Source organism: Pristis pectinata, chromosome 12 (assembly GCF_009764475.1).
Source record: "Pristis pectinata isolate sPriPec2 chromosome 12, sPriPec2.1.pri, whole genome shotgun sequence".
In the NCBI taxonomy this organism is placed as follows: domain Eukaryota; kingdom Metazoa; phylum Chordata; class Chondrichthyes; order Rhinopristiformes; family Pristidae; genus Pristis; species Pristis pectinata.
Window position 1 is genome coordinate 47,162,250 of NC_067416.1, and position 18,082 is coordinate 47,180,331.

The following is an 18,082-nucleotide window of genomic DNA, read 5'->3' on the forward strand; positions in this document are numbered from 1 at the left end:
CAGAGGTATCCTTTGATGTCATACAATGGTGATTTAACCTTCTTTTCCGACACCTTACAAAACTGAAATTCCGGAAACATTTTAGGTCTTTATCCTTATCAGAAGGGCTTGATAGCAATAATCTATGATTTAATGATGAAAATACGTCCGGAATCACTGGACAAAATTGAGAATGAATGGGAAAGTGAACTCCAGACATCTTTACTTACAATGAAATAGAAACATAGAAAAACTTCAGCACAATTCAGTCCCTTCGGCCCACAAAGCTGTGCCGAACATATCCCTACCCAAGAAATTACTAGGCTTACCCATCGCTCCAATGTGTGCCAGACACTCTTTGATACAGTTTAAGTAGTCCACAGGACCCATATGTCAGATAATAAGATAGCCCATTTTTATAGCCTTACAAATCCTATATGTGACAGATATAAATCGAATGTGGCTTCTTTGACACATATTTCTTTGGTCCTGTCCTCTTTTGGAAAAATATTAGAAAGACATTTTTAACATTATCTCAACGGTATTGAATATTGATTTACTACTTCACCCTATCACTGCAATTTTTGGATGACCAAGGATAGACTGTGGCCATTTATCTGCTTCCGCTTACGATATGTTTGCGTTTGTTACAGTAATGGCCAAAACGATCCATTTTGCTTAAATGGAAGGATCCAATATCCCCTACTACTGTTTCAATGGTTCTCTCAAACTATATCATGTTTAAACTTGGAAAAAAATCGGAATGGTACTGTTGATCCTTCGCTCAAATTTGATGATATTTGGAGTCCATTTATTCAGTATTTTCACATGATATAGATTCCCTTTCAACAATCCTCCAATTTAGAGGAACGTAGTTGACGATATAATATTGCTCTGTTTCTACTGAGAAATTTTAGTCCAGTCTTTTTTTTCTTCTTTTCTTGTGTTGTTTTTGAAATATTTCTGTTTAGTTTGGTTTGATATATTGCTTATAATTTTTCTTATTGATTTGGGATTTTTTCCCTTTATTTTTAATATATTGATAAGAAATCCTTTTATTTATTTTATGTTATATTCATTTACTAAGAGATCGAAGGATTTTTTTTATATTTTATTGTTCTTTATGATTACCTATGCCATGATTGTTCTCCTGATCTCTTTGAATCAATGTAGAAACATTATGTAGAAACAATGTAGAAACAATGTAGAAAGATTAAAATCAATGTAGAAACATTGATTTTATATATGAACCTATATTAATTTGAAAACTAATAAAAAGTTTGAAAAGAAAGATTAGTGTGTCTCATTCGTGCACGAGGTATCTCTCACCAGAGTTTTGCAAATAAAGGTCGATAAAAATCAGAATTCACGTTAAATAATTGCACCGAAGATTGTGGTTTTCTCGTGTCTCCTTTGCTTATCCAAAGGGTAATCAGAAAATGTCCTGAAATAATGCCTGTTCCAACTGCCGGATGATTACTTGACCGTTTCCCGAGGGAATATTTTCCAGTGCCTCACCTACTTTCTAAATACATGCTGCCTCCTTGCTGGTTTCATATGGAAACACCAAATTCCACGTAAATAGTGAATTTAATTCTCGCACTGTCCTCCACTCTCCATTTTGTTTCTGACGCTGCTTATCCTGCATCCATTTTTCATGAGTATTGGGAAGACCTAAACCTTCGACTTCAGGGTCGCTTCCCCGCCCCAGAAAGAAAATCATTGTCCTGTAAACCATCCTTAATCCCCGTAACTTGTGGAAACAGAATCAGACATTCATCTTCGTTGTCCTTTCATGTTAGTTACCTTCTGCGTCTGTCTCCATCTCAATTGAACTGCAATTGAAACACTTATTCGTGCACTTGTTCTGATCACCCGTGAATGCGGCGTTCTTTTGCTGCTCATCTCTCATTATTTATGTACTTCAGACCATCGTCTGCTGTCTTGTACCATCTGAAGAGGTGTTCAGTCTCTCCAATGACACCTGTGCATAATGTCACACACGAGTTACGAGGTAAATACTATCTGTGAACATTTTTATCCCAGAATATAAAGCTTGCACGGGCCCGTCCTTCCGCTCTATATCCTCCTTTTGCCCTCCCTGACATCCCTTGCATGTTCCTTTTCTAGTTCTGCTTTTTAGAATACTTGTTTTATTAACCCATGGCGTTTGCTGTTAAGCGATGCCCGGTGACATTCCCGTGAGATCCTGAATTGGTGAAATAAATACAAATAAAGGAGACTTGCCGTCTTACCCCCAACTGCCCCAAACGTGCTCGTATGTGTTGTGGCCGCACTGAGTTTTTCAACTTTGTGTATACGACTGAGCTCAAGGCCTGGGTGGTATGGTTAAACTACGAACTGTAATGGACAGCCACTGGAAACTCGGTCTCAGCTGTGATAGCCAAACCCAGTATTATCCTGATGTCTATTGAAAGATCAAATATCCTAAAGCCCTTTTAAATATTTCCGCTGAACATTTAAAATCAGTTAAATTAATTAAAATAATGACAAATATTATTGTTGTAAACATTAAAAATAAGATTTACCAAAATTCATTTAAAACTCCAACATTACCAGAAATTAATAAAACAGTTTTAGATTACTTTAACAAAAACATGTATATATCTTATACGCAAGGGTATTTGAGAACTACTATAAACAGCCCTGGTAGAATATTGTGCACAGATCTGTTCTCTATATCCAAGGAAGGATGGAGGGTATGCAAGTCCAGAAGATTGATTCATCGGAAGGGTTTATCCCATGAGAAAAGATTAAACACTCTGGGCCTATATTATCTTGACTTTGGCAACATAGGAGATGATCCATTCTGATGGGTTTGATCGTGGATATTAAGAGGCGATGCTTCCTTTGGTTTCAGTTTCCAATTCGAGAGACCATAACCTCAAAATAAAGACGTTGACCATTCAAAGCAGAAATGAGAAACTCATGTTTATTTTATTTATTTACAAGTGAGGGCTGCACAGTGCATTAAAGAACGAGATGGGTCGATTTTTATGTACTCGGAGACTCGCGGGATGTGGGTTTATTGCAGGAAAGTGCAACTAAGTCTAAACACTCCCCCATAATCTCAATGAATGCTGGCGAAGGCACGCGGACTGAAAACTTATGCTTCTATTTCTAAACTATGACGTTCAGTGAATATAGTCCAATTGAACAGATGGACACTGTGTTTGCTAATGCAGGGCGAAGCGGGAGTTCCGATGCCCCGGCATCAGATTTGCTGCTTGTTCCTGACTTCGGCATTTCAATGTGCGGGTGAAGATCAGGAATTATCTGACCTACAAGAACAACATCATTTGTGGTTATTCTCGTGCCAGCAGGCTGAATCGCAGCAGAAATCAATTTATCATTCTAGTATTGGGCCATTATGAGCCAGATGTACTTTTAAGTTAGTTTAGTATCAGCAATGCCCGTAGGCAGATGTCTGATCACTGACTCAGAACAATGTAGGGTCCTGCTTGGTGTGGCCCACTCACCATGTTTAGAAATCTTCACCGCAGGTATTAACGGCTCGGCACGTAGGTTAGAGAGGTAGAGATAATCGATGGCCACAAAGCTGGCAGCATTGCAAGATACGTAAACATATCAGGGGTATCAACGTCTTAAGAATGGGCAAAATTCTGGCAAATATTGTAAGGTGTCAAGCGCTCAGTTGTAGAGGGTAAAAGAAATTAGTTGTAAAATGCTCAAATGTTAGAAGCAGTAGATATTCCTAAAAGACAAGAGAAATTTGTGAGGAAAGCAGAAACCAATCCAATACAATGTAAGTTTGTATATGGAAAACAAGGAGGTGGAAGGCATGCTGCAACAATGGAAAGCAAAGCACGCTGTGTATTCCCTTAAGAAATATTTACTGGCCTTGGGAAAGCCATGTCATGTGTATTGATTGGAATTATACCTCCCGTTTGCTGTATGGGGTTCCATAGGGGGCCAAGTAGGAGTGAGTATGTTTCATCCATCCCTCCATGGCCGAAGCTGATGACAGTTTTCTCCTTGATTTGACCTCAGTTCCATACATTTAGCTGCAGTTAAGACAATGGGACTGAACATCAACAGGTAAACATAATTAACTTCCGATACGTGACAGGAGAATTCCACATTTCTACCGCATATAGCAACACGCACAGACCAGGCCCCATCCTCCTCCGCGACCAGCTACCAAGGATTGAACTAGGAAGAGCGATTCCACGAAATGGGATTAATTATCTGAAATGGACATGAGAGGAGTCGCAATCAATTATTCAAAAAATATCAAGAGGAATTGACAAGGTCAACACAGAACCAATTCCCCTCTTTGGTTCATGGTATAGCCAACCAGGGCATTCTAGCAGGGAATTAAGCTTGGAATTTTCCGTAAAAACATGCGATTGTGCCAATTTTCAGATTTAATCCAGGAGATGAGAATGCTGGGATATCCACATTTTACAAGGCAAATAGGTCGAAGACTCTTGGGTCATCCTGTAGCCAATGACAGAACAGGCTGTCATTACTGTCCTTATGCCTTCTGTTCAGAATGTGGTCGCGAGAATCAAGATCCAATTTTACAACAGAAAGATGCCTCCAAATTCACCCCCTGGCTAATGATATAAAACACGTTCATCATAACGGACTGAAGCACAATAACAGATTTTGTTTGGGTCCCTGAGAATCCTAGCATACAAAATGACTGAAGACCTTTGCAGTTCACCGTAACTGTTCAGGCAAAGCAGAACAGTAAACTATAAAGTTACCATGTCGCCATTTCACTAGTGAGTTCTCGTGTTAAATTAGGATGTTATCTGCGAGAAGTTTGACCAGAGGACCAGTCCATTTTTTCTGCTCATTGTTGTTGATACTTTGAAATGTTGGACAGAAATCTGTTTTAATTACACATCAGTTTCAGAGTCTTAACGTTTTGGTTCGTGGTAACTATCGATTTATGTGAAGATTTAAAACAATCTTCTGCCCTACATTTGGTTTGGCACATAATATGAGTCTCTGTTCCGCGCTGAGAAACAATTTCATCAATAGAACGGTTTTTGTATATGGGTCAGCTTCGTACTTTGGCACAGTTCAATTGCAGAATGTCCCTCTATATTGGCGCTTTGTCTTTCAATGGTTTTTAGTCTATTCTGCTTACCGCAACTAATCTATAACACTCATTTAACGATTCCAGAACTCCTTGAAATCCTGGAAGACATGGATGATGACGCAGCAGGCGACAAGGTATTAGAACGTTTGTATGAGGATGTCAGTTCTCCGTCTACACTTATCACCTTCGTGATTCCCTTTATGATCAAAATGATATATAGTGCATTTACAACGGCTATTAAGGTAACACAGACTTTTCTTTCTCTTTCAATCTTTTTAGTAATTTTGAAATTAGAACAAAATAATATATATAACATCAGTAAATATACATATGTTGCTAAGAGATCAGGATAGCAATCATAACAGTTAAACTATATAGTCACAAGGAGTAAAATAAGTAACCTCGACCACTCGTTCTCTTATTAAATGAACAGATACAAAAGGAAAGATTGAAAAGAAACAAAATTTAACTATATGAAAGAAGAAACCCCAAATCAAAAAAAAATGATAAACCCAAAAAACTTCAAAAACAAAACTGGACTGATATTTCTTCAATTAAAAAGAAAAAGAAACATTACTATGTCGTCAACTCCACTCCTCTGCATTCAAGAGTTATTGAAAGGGTCTGAAAAAGTTCAGCTTATATCATATGGAAATATTGAATAAATGGACTCCAAACTTCCTCAAATTTAAGCGAAGGATCAACAGTACCACTTCTAATTTTTATAAGTTTAAACATGCTATAGTTTGAGAAAACCACTGAAAAGTGGTGGAAGGTATTGTATCTTTCCATTTGAACAAAATGGATCGCTTGACCATTAATGTGACAAAGTCGATCATACGACTAGCAGAAGCAGACACATGGCGAGATTCCATCATTGCTAACCCAACAATTGCAATAATAAGATGAGGTTATAAATCAATATTTAATACAGATGAAATAATGATAAAACACCTTTCCAATATTTTTCCAAAAGGGGACAGGATCAAAACATATGCGTGAGGAAAGCCACCTTCGAATTACATTTGTCACATATAGGATTTATATGATGATAAAAACGGGCTAACTTGTCCTTGGACAAATGGGTCCTGTGAACCATCTTAAACTGTATCAAAGAGTGTCTAGCACACATAGAAGATGTACTAAATAAATGAAGAATTTTCTTCCATGTCTTTGTAGGTAAAAGTATCTGTTCTCTTTCCCATTCATTCTTAATTTTATCAAGTTCCTCTGAACGTATTTTCATGATCCGATCATAAATTATTGCTATCAGGCCCTTCTGATAAGGATTAAAACCTGATTTTTTTGTCCGGTAATTTCAATTTTATATGGTATCGGAAAAGAAGGTAAAGTAACCTTTTAAAAATTTCTAATCTGTAAATATCGAAAAAATGTGATCTTGGCAGATTGTGTTTATTATACAACCGTTCAAAAGATTAAAAATAAGTTATCAATGAATAATTCTCGAAAACACGTAAAACCCTTCAATTTCCATTATGACAAAGCTGAATCAATTCTAAATCGTTGAAAGAAAAACAATATATTGAATAAGACTTGATAAATTAAATTTATTCAATTCAAAGAATTTGCGAAATTAAAACCGTATCCGTATTGTATGTTTAACTATTGGATTAGTCACTTGCTTACTCAATTTAGTAAGTGCAAAAGGGAATGAAGCTCCTAAAATAGACACTAATGAAAATCCTTGAACTGATTCACACTCAGGGACATTGAGTTGCATGTAAATCTTGTGCCCAAAAAAATTAACTATCTAATATTAATTGCCCAAATAGTAAAATCTTTAATTCGGCAAAGCCATACCACCATCCTTTTTAATCTTTATAAATATTTCTTACTTAACCTTGGGTTTTTATTCTGCCATATAAAAGAAATAATTTTGGAATCAATAGTGTCCAAAAAGGATTTCGAAATAAAGGTTGGAATCGCCTGAAATAGATACAAAAATTTTGGTAAAAGATCATCTTTACTGCATTAATTGGGCCAATCAATGATAAAGAGAATGGAGACCACTTAGTGAATAATTGTTTAACGTAATTAATTAAAGATAAACAGTTCACCTCAAATAAGTCCTTGTGTGTCTTGGTAATTTTAACACCCAGGTACGAAAATCAGTCACTAATCTAAATGGTACTTGCCTATAAATTGGGACTTCCATGTTTAATGGGAGAATTTCACTCTTATGAAGATTTAATCTGTAACCAGAGAAAACACTAAACTAAGCTAGTGGTGATAATACTGCTGGGAGATTTCTCCGGGTTAGAGATATAAATAGCAGGTCATCTGCATAAAGGGATATCCTTTGAGTCCCCATTCCACGAGTAATACCAAATATGTTACAAGAATCCAGAATTACAATTGCCAAAGTTTCCAGAGCAATATTAAATAATAAAGGACTCATGGGCAACCTTGTCTAGTACCTCGGAAAATGTCGTAAGAAGGGGGATCTCTGATTATTAGTAAATATTGAAGAAATAGGTGTGTTATAAATCAATTTGATCGCGGATATGAAATTTAAACTAACATTAAATTTCTCAAGCGTGTAAAATAAATATTCCCATTCGACTCTATCAAACGCCTTCTCGGCATCCAACAAAATAACATATTCTGGAATTATAGGTGAAGGGGTATATATAATATTCATTAACCTCCTAATATTATAATGCAAACAACGATTCTTAATGAATCCTGTCTAGTCATCAGGAATAATTTGTGTAAGTACCTTTTCCAGTCTAGTAGCCAATATTTTGGAAAAAAGTTTTAGAATCCACATTCAATAAAGAAATAGGTCTATAAGGTGCACATTCAGTGGGATCTTTATCCTTCTTAAGAATTAAAGAAATAGTTGCTTCATAAAAAAAATGTGGTAATGTACCCACTGATAGGGCGTCTTTAAAAAAAACCTTACAAGAGAGAGAGGTCAGAAAGGATTTAAAGAATTCAGCTGTATATCCATCAGGACCGGGTGTTTTACCCGAATTCATTGAAGAAATTACTTTCTTTATTTCTTCCTCCGAGATTGGTGCATCTAATAATAAATGTTCATTATGTGATAATTTCGGAGTCTTCAAATTCCTTAAAAATTCGTACATTAATGTAGAATCCGCAGGAGATTCTGATTGATATAAAGAAGTATAAAATTTTGAAAAGATTTGTTAATTTGATCATGGTCTACTGTGTAGTTATCATCTCGTTTTCGAACTTTAATAATCTGACGTTTAGTTGAAACAGCTTTCAGTTGGTTGGCCAACAATTTACCAGATTAATCACCATGTATAAAAAACTGAGTTTTGGCTTTGAGTTGTTGATTTTCAATTGGATATGAGATGTTAATAATAAACTGTGTTGTAATTGAAGTTCTGTTCTCATTTTATAGAGCTTCAAACTAGGAACATCAGATTATTTTTTTATCCATTTCTTTAATCTTATCAGCCAATATACGTAATTCATTATGAGTTCTTTTATTTATTCCAGCAGAGTATGAAATGATTTATTCGCGGATATAAGATTTAAAAGTATCCCATAACATCCCTCTGGAAATTTCTTCAGTAACATAAGTTGAGAAGAAAAATGAAATATGTTCTTTAATAAAATGAACAAACTCTCAATCTTGCAATAAAGAAGGATTGACTCGCCTTTGTCCAGCACCAGAGGGTACGTCCACTAATTTAATTGATAATTTCAATGGCGCATGATCGGAAATGGCAATTACATCGTACTTACAGTTAGTAACAAGTGGAACGAATTGTGCATCTAAAAGTAATCAATCCAAGAGCAATTATGATAAACATGAGAAAATAATGAAAACTCTTTATAATTTGGATGTAGAAATCTCGAAACTTCTAAAATTCCAGAATCAACTAAAAAGGAATTGATAAAAAACATCAGATTTGTTAGGAAGTGCAAGATTCGACGCAGATCTACCTCTGGAAGGGTTTAAACAACAGTTAAAATCTCCAGCCATAATCAACGTATATTAGCTTAAATTAGGAAAAAATGCAAATAAATGTTTAAAAACCTCAGGATGATCCACATTAGGTGCATGAACATTAACCATAAAAATCCTTTTTGTTATGAGTAAGCCAGTAATTATTAAAATTCTACTATTCGGGTCTGAAATTAACTCTTGATGAACAAATGAAATTGAGGAGTCTATAAAAATAGAGACTTCTTTCACCTTTGCTTGTGAGTTAGAATGAACCTTTTGACCTCTCCAAAATCTAACAAAAGCGCTGATTATGCTCGTTCCTGATATGAGTCTACTGCGCAAAAATAATCTGAGTATTTAGTCTATGAAAAACTTTAAAGATCACCTTACGTTAATTGGATTATTCAAGTCGTTTGTATTCCTTGTACCAAAATTAATCATTTAATCAATTTTAAAAGACAAAAAAATGGTATGTAAAGGGTTAACCTTGTTGCTAAGTAAGAGCAAAATTTGAAAGAGGAGCCGGATATGACGACGTTTCATACATATTTGTAGTTTGTCAGTCCAGAGGGAAAACCAATTACTAAGCTAAAAACAGCCCCACCCCCACCCAACAAAGCCCGAAAACTGGCTAATAGACAGCCAGAATGCTACCCACTATTGATTAACCCCGACCTTTTGGTGGCACGTCTGAAAATTTAAAATAATGCAAGACACCATCTATAGATTAAACAAAATATAGATTAGCCAAAATAATTTTTCTAATTATAAACAGACTTGCAAAATATACAGTCTTTCTTTTAATTCCAAAGAGAAAAAGCCAATCAGTTACTCAGTTAAATTCTTAATTATTACCCAAACAGAAAATTAAAAATGTTAAAGTAAAATAATACAGAGAGAGAATCCATGTTCAAGAACTAAGCACGAAAAAATTAACAAAGGGCAGGAAAATATCTCCAGTATAATAAGCGTTTAAAACTGTAAGTGAGTCATTGCTTAGAAGAACAATTAAGTATTAAGTCAAAAAAAAGCACATTTATTGACCACCTGGAGACAAAAAGTTAACCTTAAAGGAAATATTCCGCTTCTTTAATGGAATTAAAGTACTGGCGTGATTTGTCGGGAAGTGAGATTCTCAAACGGGCAGGAAACAATAATGCAGTTTGGTAACTCTCTTGATAAAGATGCGTCATAATCGGTTTGTAAAGCGGTCTCTCATAACTTCTGCGGTGTAATCTTCAATCATTCTTTATATTGAATCATTCCTCGACGACGAGCAATTGGAATCAAATGTTCTTTGGTGCTGACATAATGAAATCTCAATATTACTGGTCGTGGTTTTTGCTCTGCCGGTGGCTTTGGCCTTACCGCTCGGTGTGCACGATCCAGTATAGGGCTTGTAGAAAAAAACTTCAGGACCAAACACATCCTTCAGAAGTTTAGAAAAGAATTCAATGGGATTACCGGATTCGGAGTTCTCGGAGAGACCGATAATTCTCACATTATTCCTCCGACTGAGACTTTCTAAATCAATAATCCTCTGACTCTCCTGTTTCAGTCTTTGTTTGGTCATCATAAAATCTTTGTTCCAGAAAATCCAGCCTGCGACCTCTCTCTTTGCCAACTTGAAGCAGTTCAGCAATTAATTGCTGTTGTTTAACACTCTCCTGTATAAGTGTGGTCTGCCGGTCTTCCATATTTTTTAATAGAGTTTCCAAAGTGGAAGCTCTCTGGTCAAGCTTTTTATCCAGTTTGGAGATAGCTTCCAAAGTGATTTGAGGGTCTCCATTACCCTTGCTGTCAGCTCCAGCCTTGGCTCTGCTATTCATTCCGACACTTAGAAGTCAAAATCAAACTCGTAAAAGTATTGTAGAAGTCTTCGTAAAAGTTGGTGCATAAAGAGCTAAAAGGTGAGCGGAGAAAAGCCAAGATACGACTTACTCCATGCAGTGCCACCAAAAGACTGCCAGACTTTCAATAATACGATGGACATGCTGCAAATCGATTCGAATGTTTTATGTGTATTTCAGATGTAATCAAGTTATAGGTAGCGAATTAAGCATCCCAACGCAAGCTTGCCGCACGCAATATAGTCTCCACAATGTAATTTTGGACTTAAGTAGAGTGTCCCATGTGTTTAACTGGAACATATAATAATCCTTTCGAAAATGCTGTTTGTGTATACGAGGACGACAGCACCACGTCAGGAGATTAGAGATCAAATGAAAACACTTCCTCAGAGTGGTAAGGAGACAAAAGAAGTTTGCTAATATGCATGGAGGGTGGGGGAAGGGGCTAACTCTGATAGGGTAAAACATGAGTGACCATGGGGCTAACGTGTAAATAATGTTGTCTGGTCAAAGATGGAATGGGAGTAGTCAGAGTGTGAGAACGTGAGAACAAAAGAACATCAGTAGTAAAGGCAAACGCACTGTGAACATACATTTTAAGAAGTCCAGAATATAAAAGCAAGGATGTACTGCCGAGACATTATAAGTCATTGGTCATACCGCATTAGGAATATCGTGAGCAATTTTGGGGCGCTATCTAAGGAAGGATGTACTGGCTCTGAAGAAGAACCAGAGGAGGGTCACAAGAATAATCCCAGGATTGAAAGATAACAGATGAGGAGCATTTGATATCTCTGGGCTTGTACTCGATGGAGTTCAGAAGGTTGTGGGGAGATCTCATTGAAACCGACCGGACACTGAAAGGTCTGGGTGGAGTGAACGTGGAGAGGATGTTTCCATTAATAGGAGAGTTAGGATCCGAGGACATAGCCTCATAATAAAGGTACGTCCCTTTAAAACTGTGACAAGGAGCAATTTCTTCAGCCAGAGGATGTTGAATCTGTCGCATTTCTTTTCCACAGAGGTTGTGGAGCCCAGGACATTGGGTCTATTTAAGGCAAAGGTTGATAGGGTCTTGATTGGTAGGGGGATTAAGTGTTACGGGAAGATGGTGGGAGAATGGGGTTGAGAGGGAAAATAAATCAGCCATGATCGAATGGTAGAGCAGAGTCGATGGGCCGAATGGCCTATCTGCTATGCGTTATGGTTTTATGGACAAGATAATGGACCATAAGAGACATAAGGTGCTGGAATATGGAGCAAATCTGCTGGAGCAACTCAGTGGGTCAGACGGCCTCTTCAGGGGGAAAGAATTGCAGACGTTTCGGGTCGACACCATACATCACTAATGGGAGTGCAGAGGGAAGACAGCCAGTGTGAGTAGAAGAGGGGCAGCTGAGACAGGGCCCGGGAGGTGATATGGCTGATAGGTGGCAGCAAACAGGGGAAACAGGAATAAAATAAAAGAAAAGACAGATGGAGCCAGTTGGCGGATGGGAGGGTAAAGGTGGAGACAGAAGCTGAAATGTGATAACTGGGGACACAACGGCTACGGGTTGTAATCTGATAAGTAAGGAGGGCGATACTTGGGAAAAATGGTTGTGGCCGTTCCGAAATACAGTGCAGGAAGATATGCCCGACAAGTTGCGCTGGACACGTCCTCCCTTCCAAAGAAAGTGGGAGGGGGCTGTGTCTGGACAAGCCTGAGACAATATTACCAACAGGCTACTATACAGTGAGAGAAATCAAGTTACGTGAAGTTGTAGAATTCAATATAGTGTCCAGAAAGTGGAAACATGTCCAGATGGAAGACGACATCCTATTCCTCACTCTTGCAGTGGGCGTCATTGTAACAGTACAATGAGTAGCATTGTAACAGTGCAAGTTCACATTTACAATGAGGTCGAACGCAAACTTCAGGAACAACACCTCAGCCCCGTTCTGGGGCACGGACATCGCGAGTTGTGTGAAACATTTGACTCTCATACTGGAGGATGGTCGTCTTTGTTTCCCCACTGTGGTTGGTGCAGGGATCACTAATTGTGTATTAGGATTTGGATAAGAATATTACGGGGAAAAGTTTAAAACAGGAAAATGAAACCAGGTTTTAAAATACGCTTAAAAGAGAGATGCACTGCAATAGATTGCAAAAAGGCATAGATGGCAGAATTAATCGATAGATGGTCGATGAAAATTACTACGGATATGTGCTCAGAGATACATTTTAGCAGATGAAGAGATGGGAAGCAATACTGACAGAGTACTAAGGAATGTACATGTCTAGAGGGACGAGTACAAATGTGAGTAACTCCCTGAAAGTCTAATTTGAAAGTTCAGTTAATAAAGCCTGTTGGATTCTGGACTTTGGGAATAAAGGCGGACAATCAAAAACAGGAGGTCATTTTAGATATTTGTAAACGCTGATTACTCCACAACTGGAGAATTGTGTCCAATTATGATTAGCACATTTGAAAGAAGTAGTCCGTGGATGAGGGATTTCAGCTTCAGTGTTAAAATGGAGAAGTTTTGTTCTTCTTGGAGCCACTAAGAATAAAAGGAACCTGAAAGAGGCGTGGAAGATCAAGGTGCGTTAAGGCATGGGAAATACCGGGAGTTTTCCCCTATTCAAGGATACAAGAAGAGCGCGAGGACTTTTATGCAGAGGAATGCAATAATCAAGATCTCACTGTTCATGGGGCTGGTGTAAATAGAAATAATGACAACATTCAAAGGGGTTTTGGGAAAGAAGTTGCAAGGCTATGGAGAAACCAATTAACATCTTCCACAGATGCCGCCTGGCCGGCTGCATGTTTCCCGAATTTTTCCTTTTTGCACGAATTACATTTAGTTTTCCACCACATTGTTCACAGCTGTCAGTGAACGAGTACTTCATACAGAAATAATGATTCTGTCGAATGTCAATAAACCGATACACGTCATAAAATAAGCAGTTAATTCTGAAAATGTGAATTGGCAAAATTATGAGTAATACATCGTGTTTTTCCTCTCTCGTTTTACAACTCTCCATCTGGCATGATGGAAGATTATAAAACAAACGAAACAAAATCATGTGGGTCTAAATACATCTCCAGGAACTTGAGTTCCAATCTTGGCCGGTCTGTTGCGCAATAATGGAACAATGTCATATTGCAAAAAAAAAATCTTATCCAAAGAGCATTAAAATGAATCCATATTGGCTGTCCAGACGATCGCTGGCGAAATGAAACTGAATGTCCAGAATAATATTGTTTTCCCAAGTAAATTGCATTGGAGCACATGTCTGTGGAAGAAATGTTCTAAGCAGTTTGGCTGCAACTTCGTTTGACCTCACAGCAAGCATAGCTAATTGGCGCCGAAGCACCTTGGAAGGACACAAGACTATCAATGTCGTTACACCATTGCATTTTTTCATTCAGCCTTCAACATAATTAAAGCGGTCATGTAAAAGTTAAAGAGTGTTCATGGTCCGACTTGTGGCACTCGGGATCAGTAGTCATCTTTTCCCTGCACCAATACACCCACTCCCGTGGCTGCAATTGTCCTGCATCGAACAACCTTTTCTTGAACTCCTCTCACTCTATACCGCTAAAAGATGTTGCTTGGGCCAAAGCTACACGTGTCCTTTCATGGAATATATGGAACAGCCTTTGTTTCAGTCCAATCGCCCCTATCCATGCAGCTCGGCGACTGTTTTGGTGCTGCTTATTGCGCTCACTGAAACCGAGCAGATTTCGTGTTTTCCCCCCTGCCACCCTGCTCTCACCTTCATGTGGTCCATTTCTAAAGCTTCCCTTCTTTTTGGATCTTTCCATCTCCATCTCAAGAGATAAACCAACCTGGCTCTTACTTTGTTCCTCACAACCATCCAATTCAACGGATCATCCTTCACAACTTCCACGCGTACCAACAAGATTCCACAATTCTGATCCCATCCCCATATCGTCCTCAGTGGCTCCATGGGCAGCAATGTTCACCCCAGCAGCCGTTCCGAGCCTTATGCCATTTTTCCCATGCAACTGCAGTATGCAATGGCTGTTCTGTCCCATCTTCCCTTCCACCATCCAGAGACCCAGTCTCTCCAGTTTAAGCAGTGATTCGGTTGCAGTTGTTCTCATCTAGTTCCATATATTCCATGTTCACATTTAGGTTTCCTCTGTGTTGGAGACACCAAATGGCGGTTGGGTGTTCCCTTGCGGAACACCTGTATTTACTCCTGTTAAATTACACAGAGCTTCCGGTTACCTTGCTCCTTAAATCTCCATCACACTTCCACTTTAGCTTCCTGTACTGCTCCAATGAGACCAAATGTAAGCTTGAATAAAAACACCTCATCACCTCATCTTTTGTCTGTGCATGTTGCAGCCTTTTGGTCTCAATAACATCTTCTTGAACTTTAGATAATATACTTATTCTTTCTGTTTGTAGTAGTACTGGAAAAAATCTCAGCGACAGGATTTCTTCACGCTTGAAAAGTCAGGGGGCTTTGTTAGCGGGGAATCTTGCCTAATAATTTGACTGAGTAATTTGAGTAGGCAGCTGAGAAGATCGATGAGGACAAGGCAGTAGATGTTGTCCACATGGACTTTAGTGAGACATTTGTCTGGACGACAAGTTTAGAGCATCCGGGATCCAAGGCAAGCTGGCAAATTGGATCCAAAAGTGGATTGCAGATATGAGCCAGAGGTTCATACCCGAAGGCTGGAATTTGAAGGCTCTGCCCAGTGACGTATCAGAATGATCGGTGCTGGGATCTTGTTGATTGTGATATTTATGAATGTCTTAGATGTGAATGCAGGAGGTATGATCAGTAAATTTGCGGATGACACTAAAGTCAGTGTGTGATTCAGACACTAAAAGACAGCGAAGATCATTGTTTAAGGCTGCGGCAGGATATTTGCAGGAGAGCTGACCAGAGCGTTGGCGGATGGAATTTAATCCCGGCAAGTGTGAGATGATGCATTTTGGAAAATCAAATACTGTAAGGGTACAGCATACAGGGTCAATGTTAGGGATTTAAGGAATGTTGATGAACAGATAGATCTTGGGGTACTTAAATTGTTTTCTTGAAAATAAGTGCTGGCACACCATGCTGCAACTTTGCAAAACATTGGTTGTGCCGCACATGGAGTACGGTGTGTAATTCTGGTCTCCATACTATGGGGGATGTGTTTGCACAGGAGAGAACGTGGAAAAGACTGAGCAGGAACTCTGTTATCTTGTCTGGATTAAAGACTTTGAGTTATATGGAGAGATTGGATAGCATGGTTTGTTCTCCCTGGATCTAAGAAGACTGACGGGACCCGACAGAGGCATGATCAGATGAAGTATGATAATTTTAGAAAGGATAGGTAGAAAGATTCGTTGCTATTCCTGGAGGATTGTCTAAACCAACTGGATTTAAATTTAACCTGAAGATGAAGAAGGTTAGAAGCAATCAGAAGGGAAATTCTTTCACAGTCAGAATATATGATATCTGGACACACAACCAGAGGAGGTAGTGGAAACAGATACAATCACACCACTTAAGAAGAAAATGGATCGGCACTTGAATTTCCAGGGCGTAAACGACTACGGAACGAGTATGAGAAAATGGGATGAGCATGGTCGATTTGGGTCCAAGAACCATATCCCGTGCTGTGTGACTCTTTTTTGATTGTCATCTAGTTAATTATCCCTTTGCTTCACCCATTGTCTTCCACCTTCTTTTCTCGCACCCAGACCAGCGAATTCTCCAACTTTAGGTAACGGGTTCTTACGTTCTGTATTAGAACTGTCCATTTTTGCCCGTCATCAAACTGTGATCTTGGGTCAGTTTTTCTCTCTCCATTAGTACAGCCTTGTCTGTTGGGCATGTGCCACGGCCCCACACATATCACAGACACAGAGGCATAATTTACTTCTCGTTATGTCATTAATCCATTTCGCTCTATCTCCAACCTAACGACTGGTTTCGGAACCAAAACAATAACTACTTTTCTCTTTTCATCGATGCTGTCTTGACCTGCTTAGTCTTTCCGGCATTTACTGATCATTTCGTCTTTCCAGGATCTATAGCTGTTTTAAAATTTTCATTTTTGCTTGAAAGATTGGGTAACATTAAATTACTTCCTTTTCCAAAGTGATATAACTTTCACGATTTTACACTTATCAATTGAAATTCTTAATTCACGGATCATTGTAGGTTACTTTTAAAGGTGCAGCCTGGAATTTCGTTACCGTGCTTCTCATCGACACCCCTTCAGCTCTTCCAATTGTACTCCAGGGAACGTCCTTTACTTTTAGCAAGTGCACCGCTCCATTCATCGTATTCGTGAAATATGTTGTTATTTCGCCCTAATCTTGGTGAACATGCATTATTATCCAACCCTTAGGAGATTTTGAATGAAACTGAAAATCCGAAATAATTGCATTTACGTGTTCTATGGGAATTACATATTGAAGCATTCACTAACACTCTCAGAAGCAGAATCCACTGAGGTACATCAGTCTCCGAACACGCGAACATGCGAATTATAAACAGCCGTAAGACGCACAGACCATTGAACCGACCCAGTCATACATTAAGATTAGGTTGACCACATCATCGCCTCATATCGACTTTCCTGTCGACTTGCCTTAACCATGCGCTCCCATATATTCCAGAGAGTTATCCATCTCAGCCTTTTTTTTTGTATTCGGTAACGACCTTCTCACATAAAATTAGGTTGAGGATTCAAAGGACTCGCAACCCTTTCAGAGACGAAATTCCTCCTCATCTCCATCTTTGTGACTCCTTCCGAAAATATTCCTCTTAGGTGTAAATTCCTCACGTTAGGAATTATTCATGCTCCCGACCCTGTCCAATCGCATTAAGCTCCTGAACCTTCGGTGAACTGCTTTCAATGCAAATATCTCCCTCCTTTAACACATAGACCAGAAACTGCACCCAGTATTCCACGTGTCTCCTCAGGAGCAGACCCGACTTTTCGGATTCCATTCAACATGTAATTAAGACCACCATGTTATTTGACTCCCTAACTACTTGCAGCACTTGCTTAGCAAGTTTCACTTTCTTCAATTTACCTTCAGGGAACCAGAGGAACAACCCATTTCATAACATTTCAAAACACAATTCAAGTTTTGTGTTTGGATATATAGATGACAGTTCTTGTTGAATGCATCAGTATGTGAAGCTGTGCACTGGGTGCTCCAGAATGTCAGCTGGATAAAATG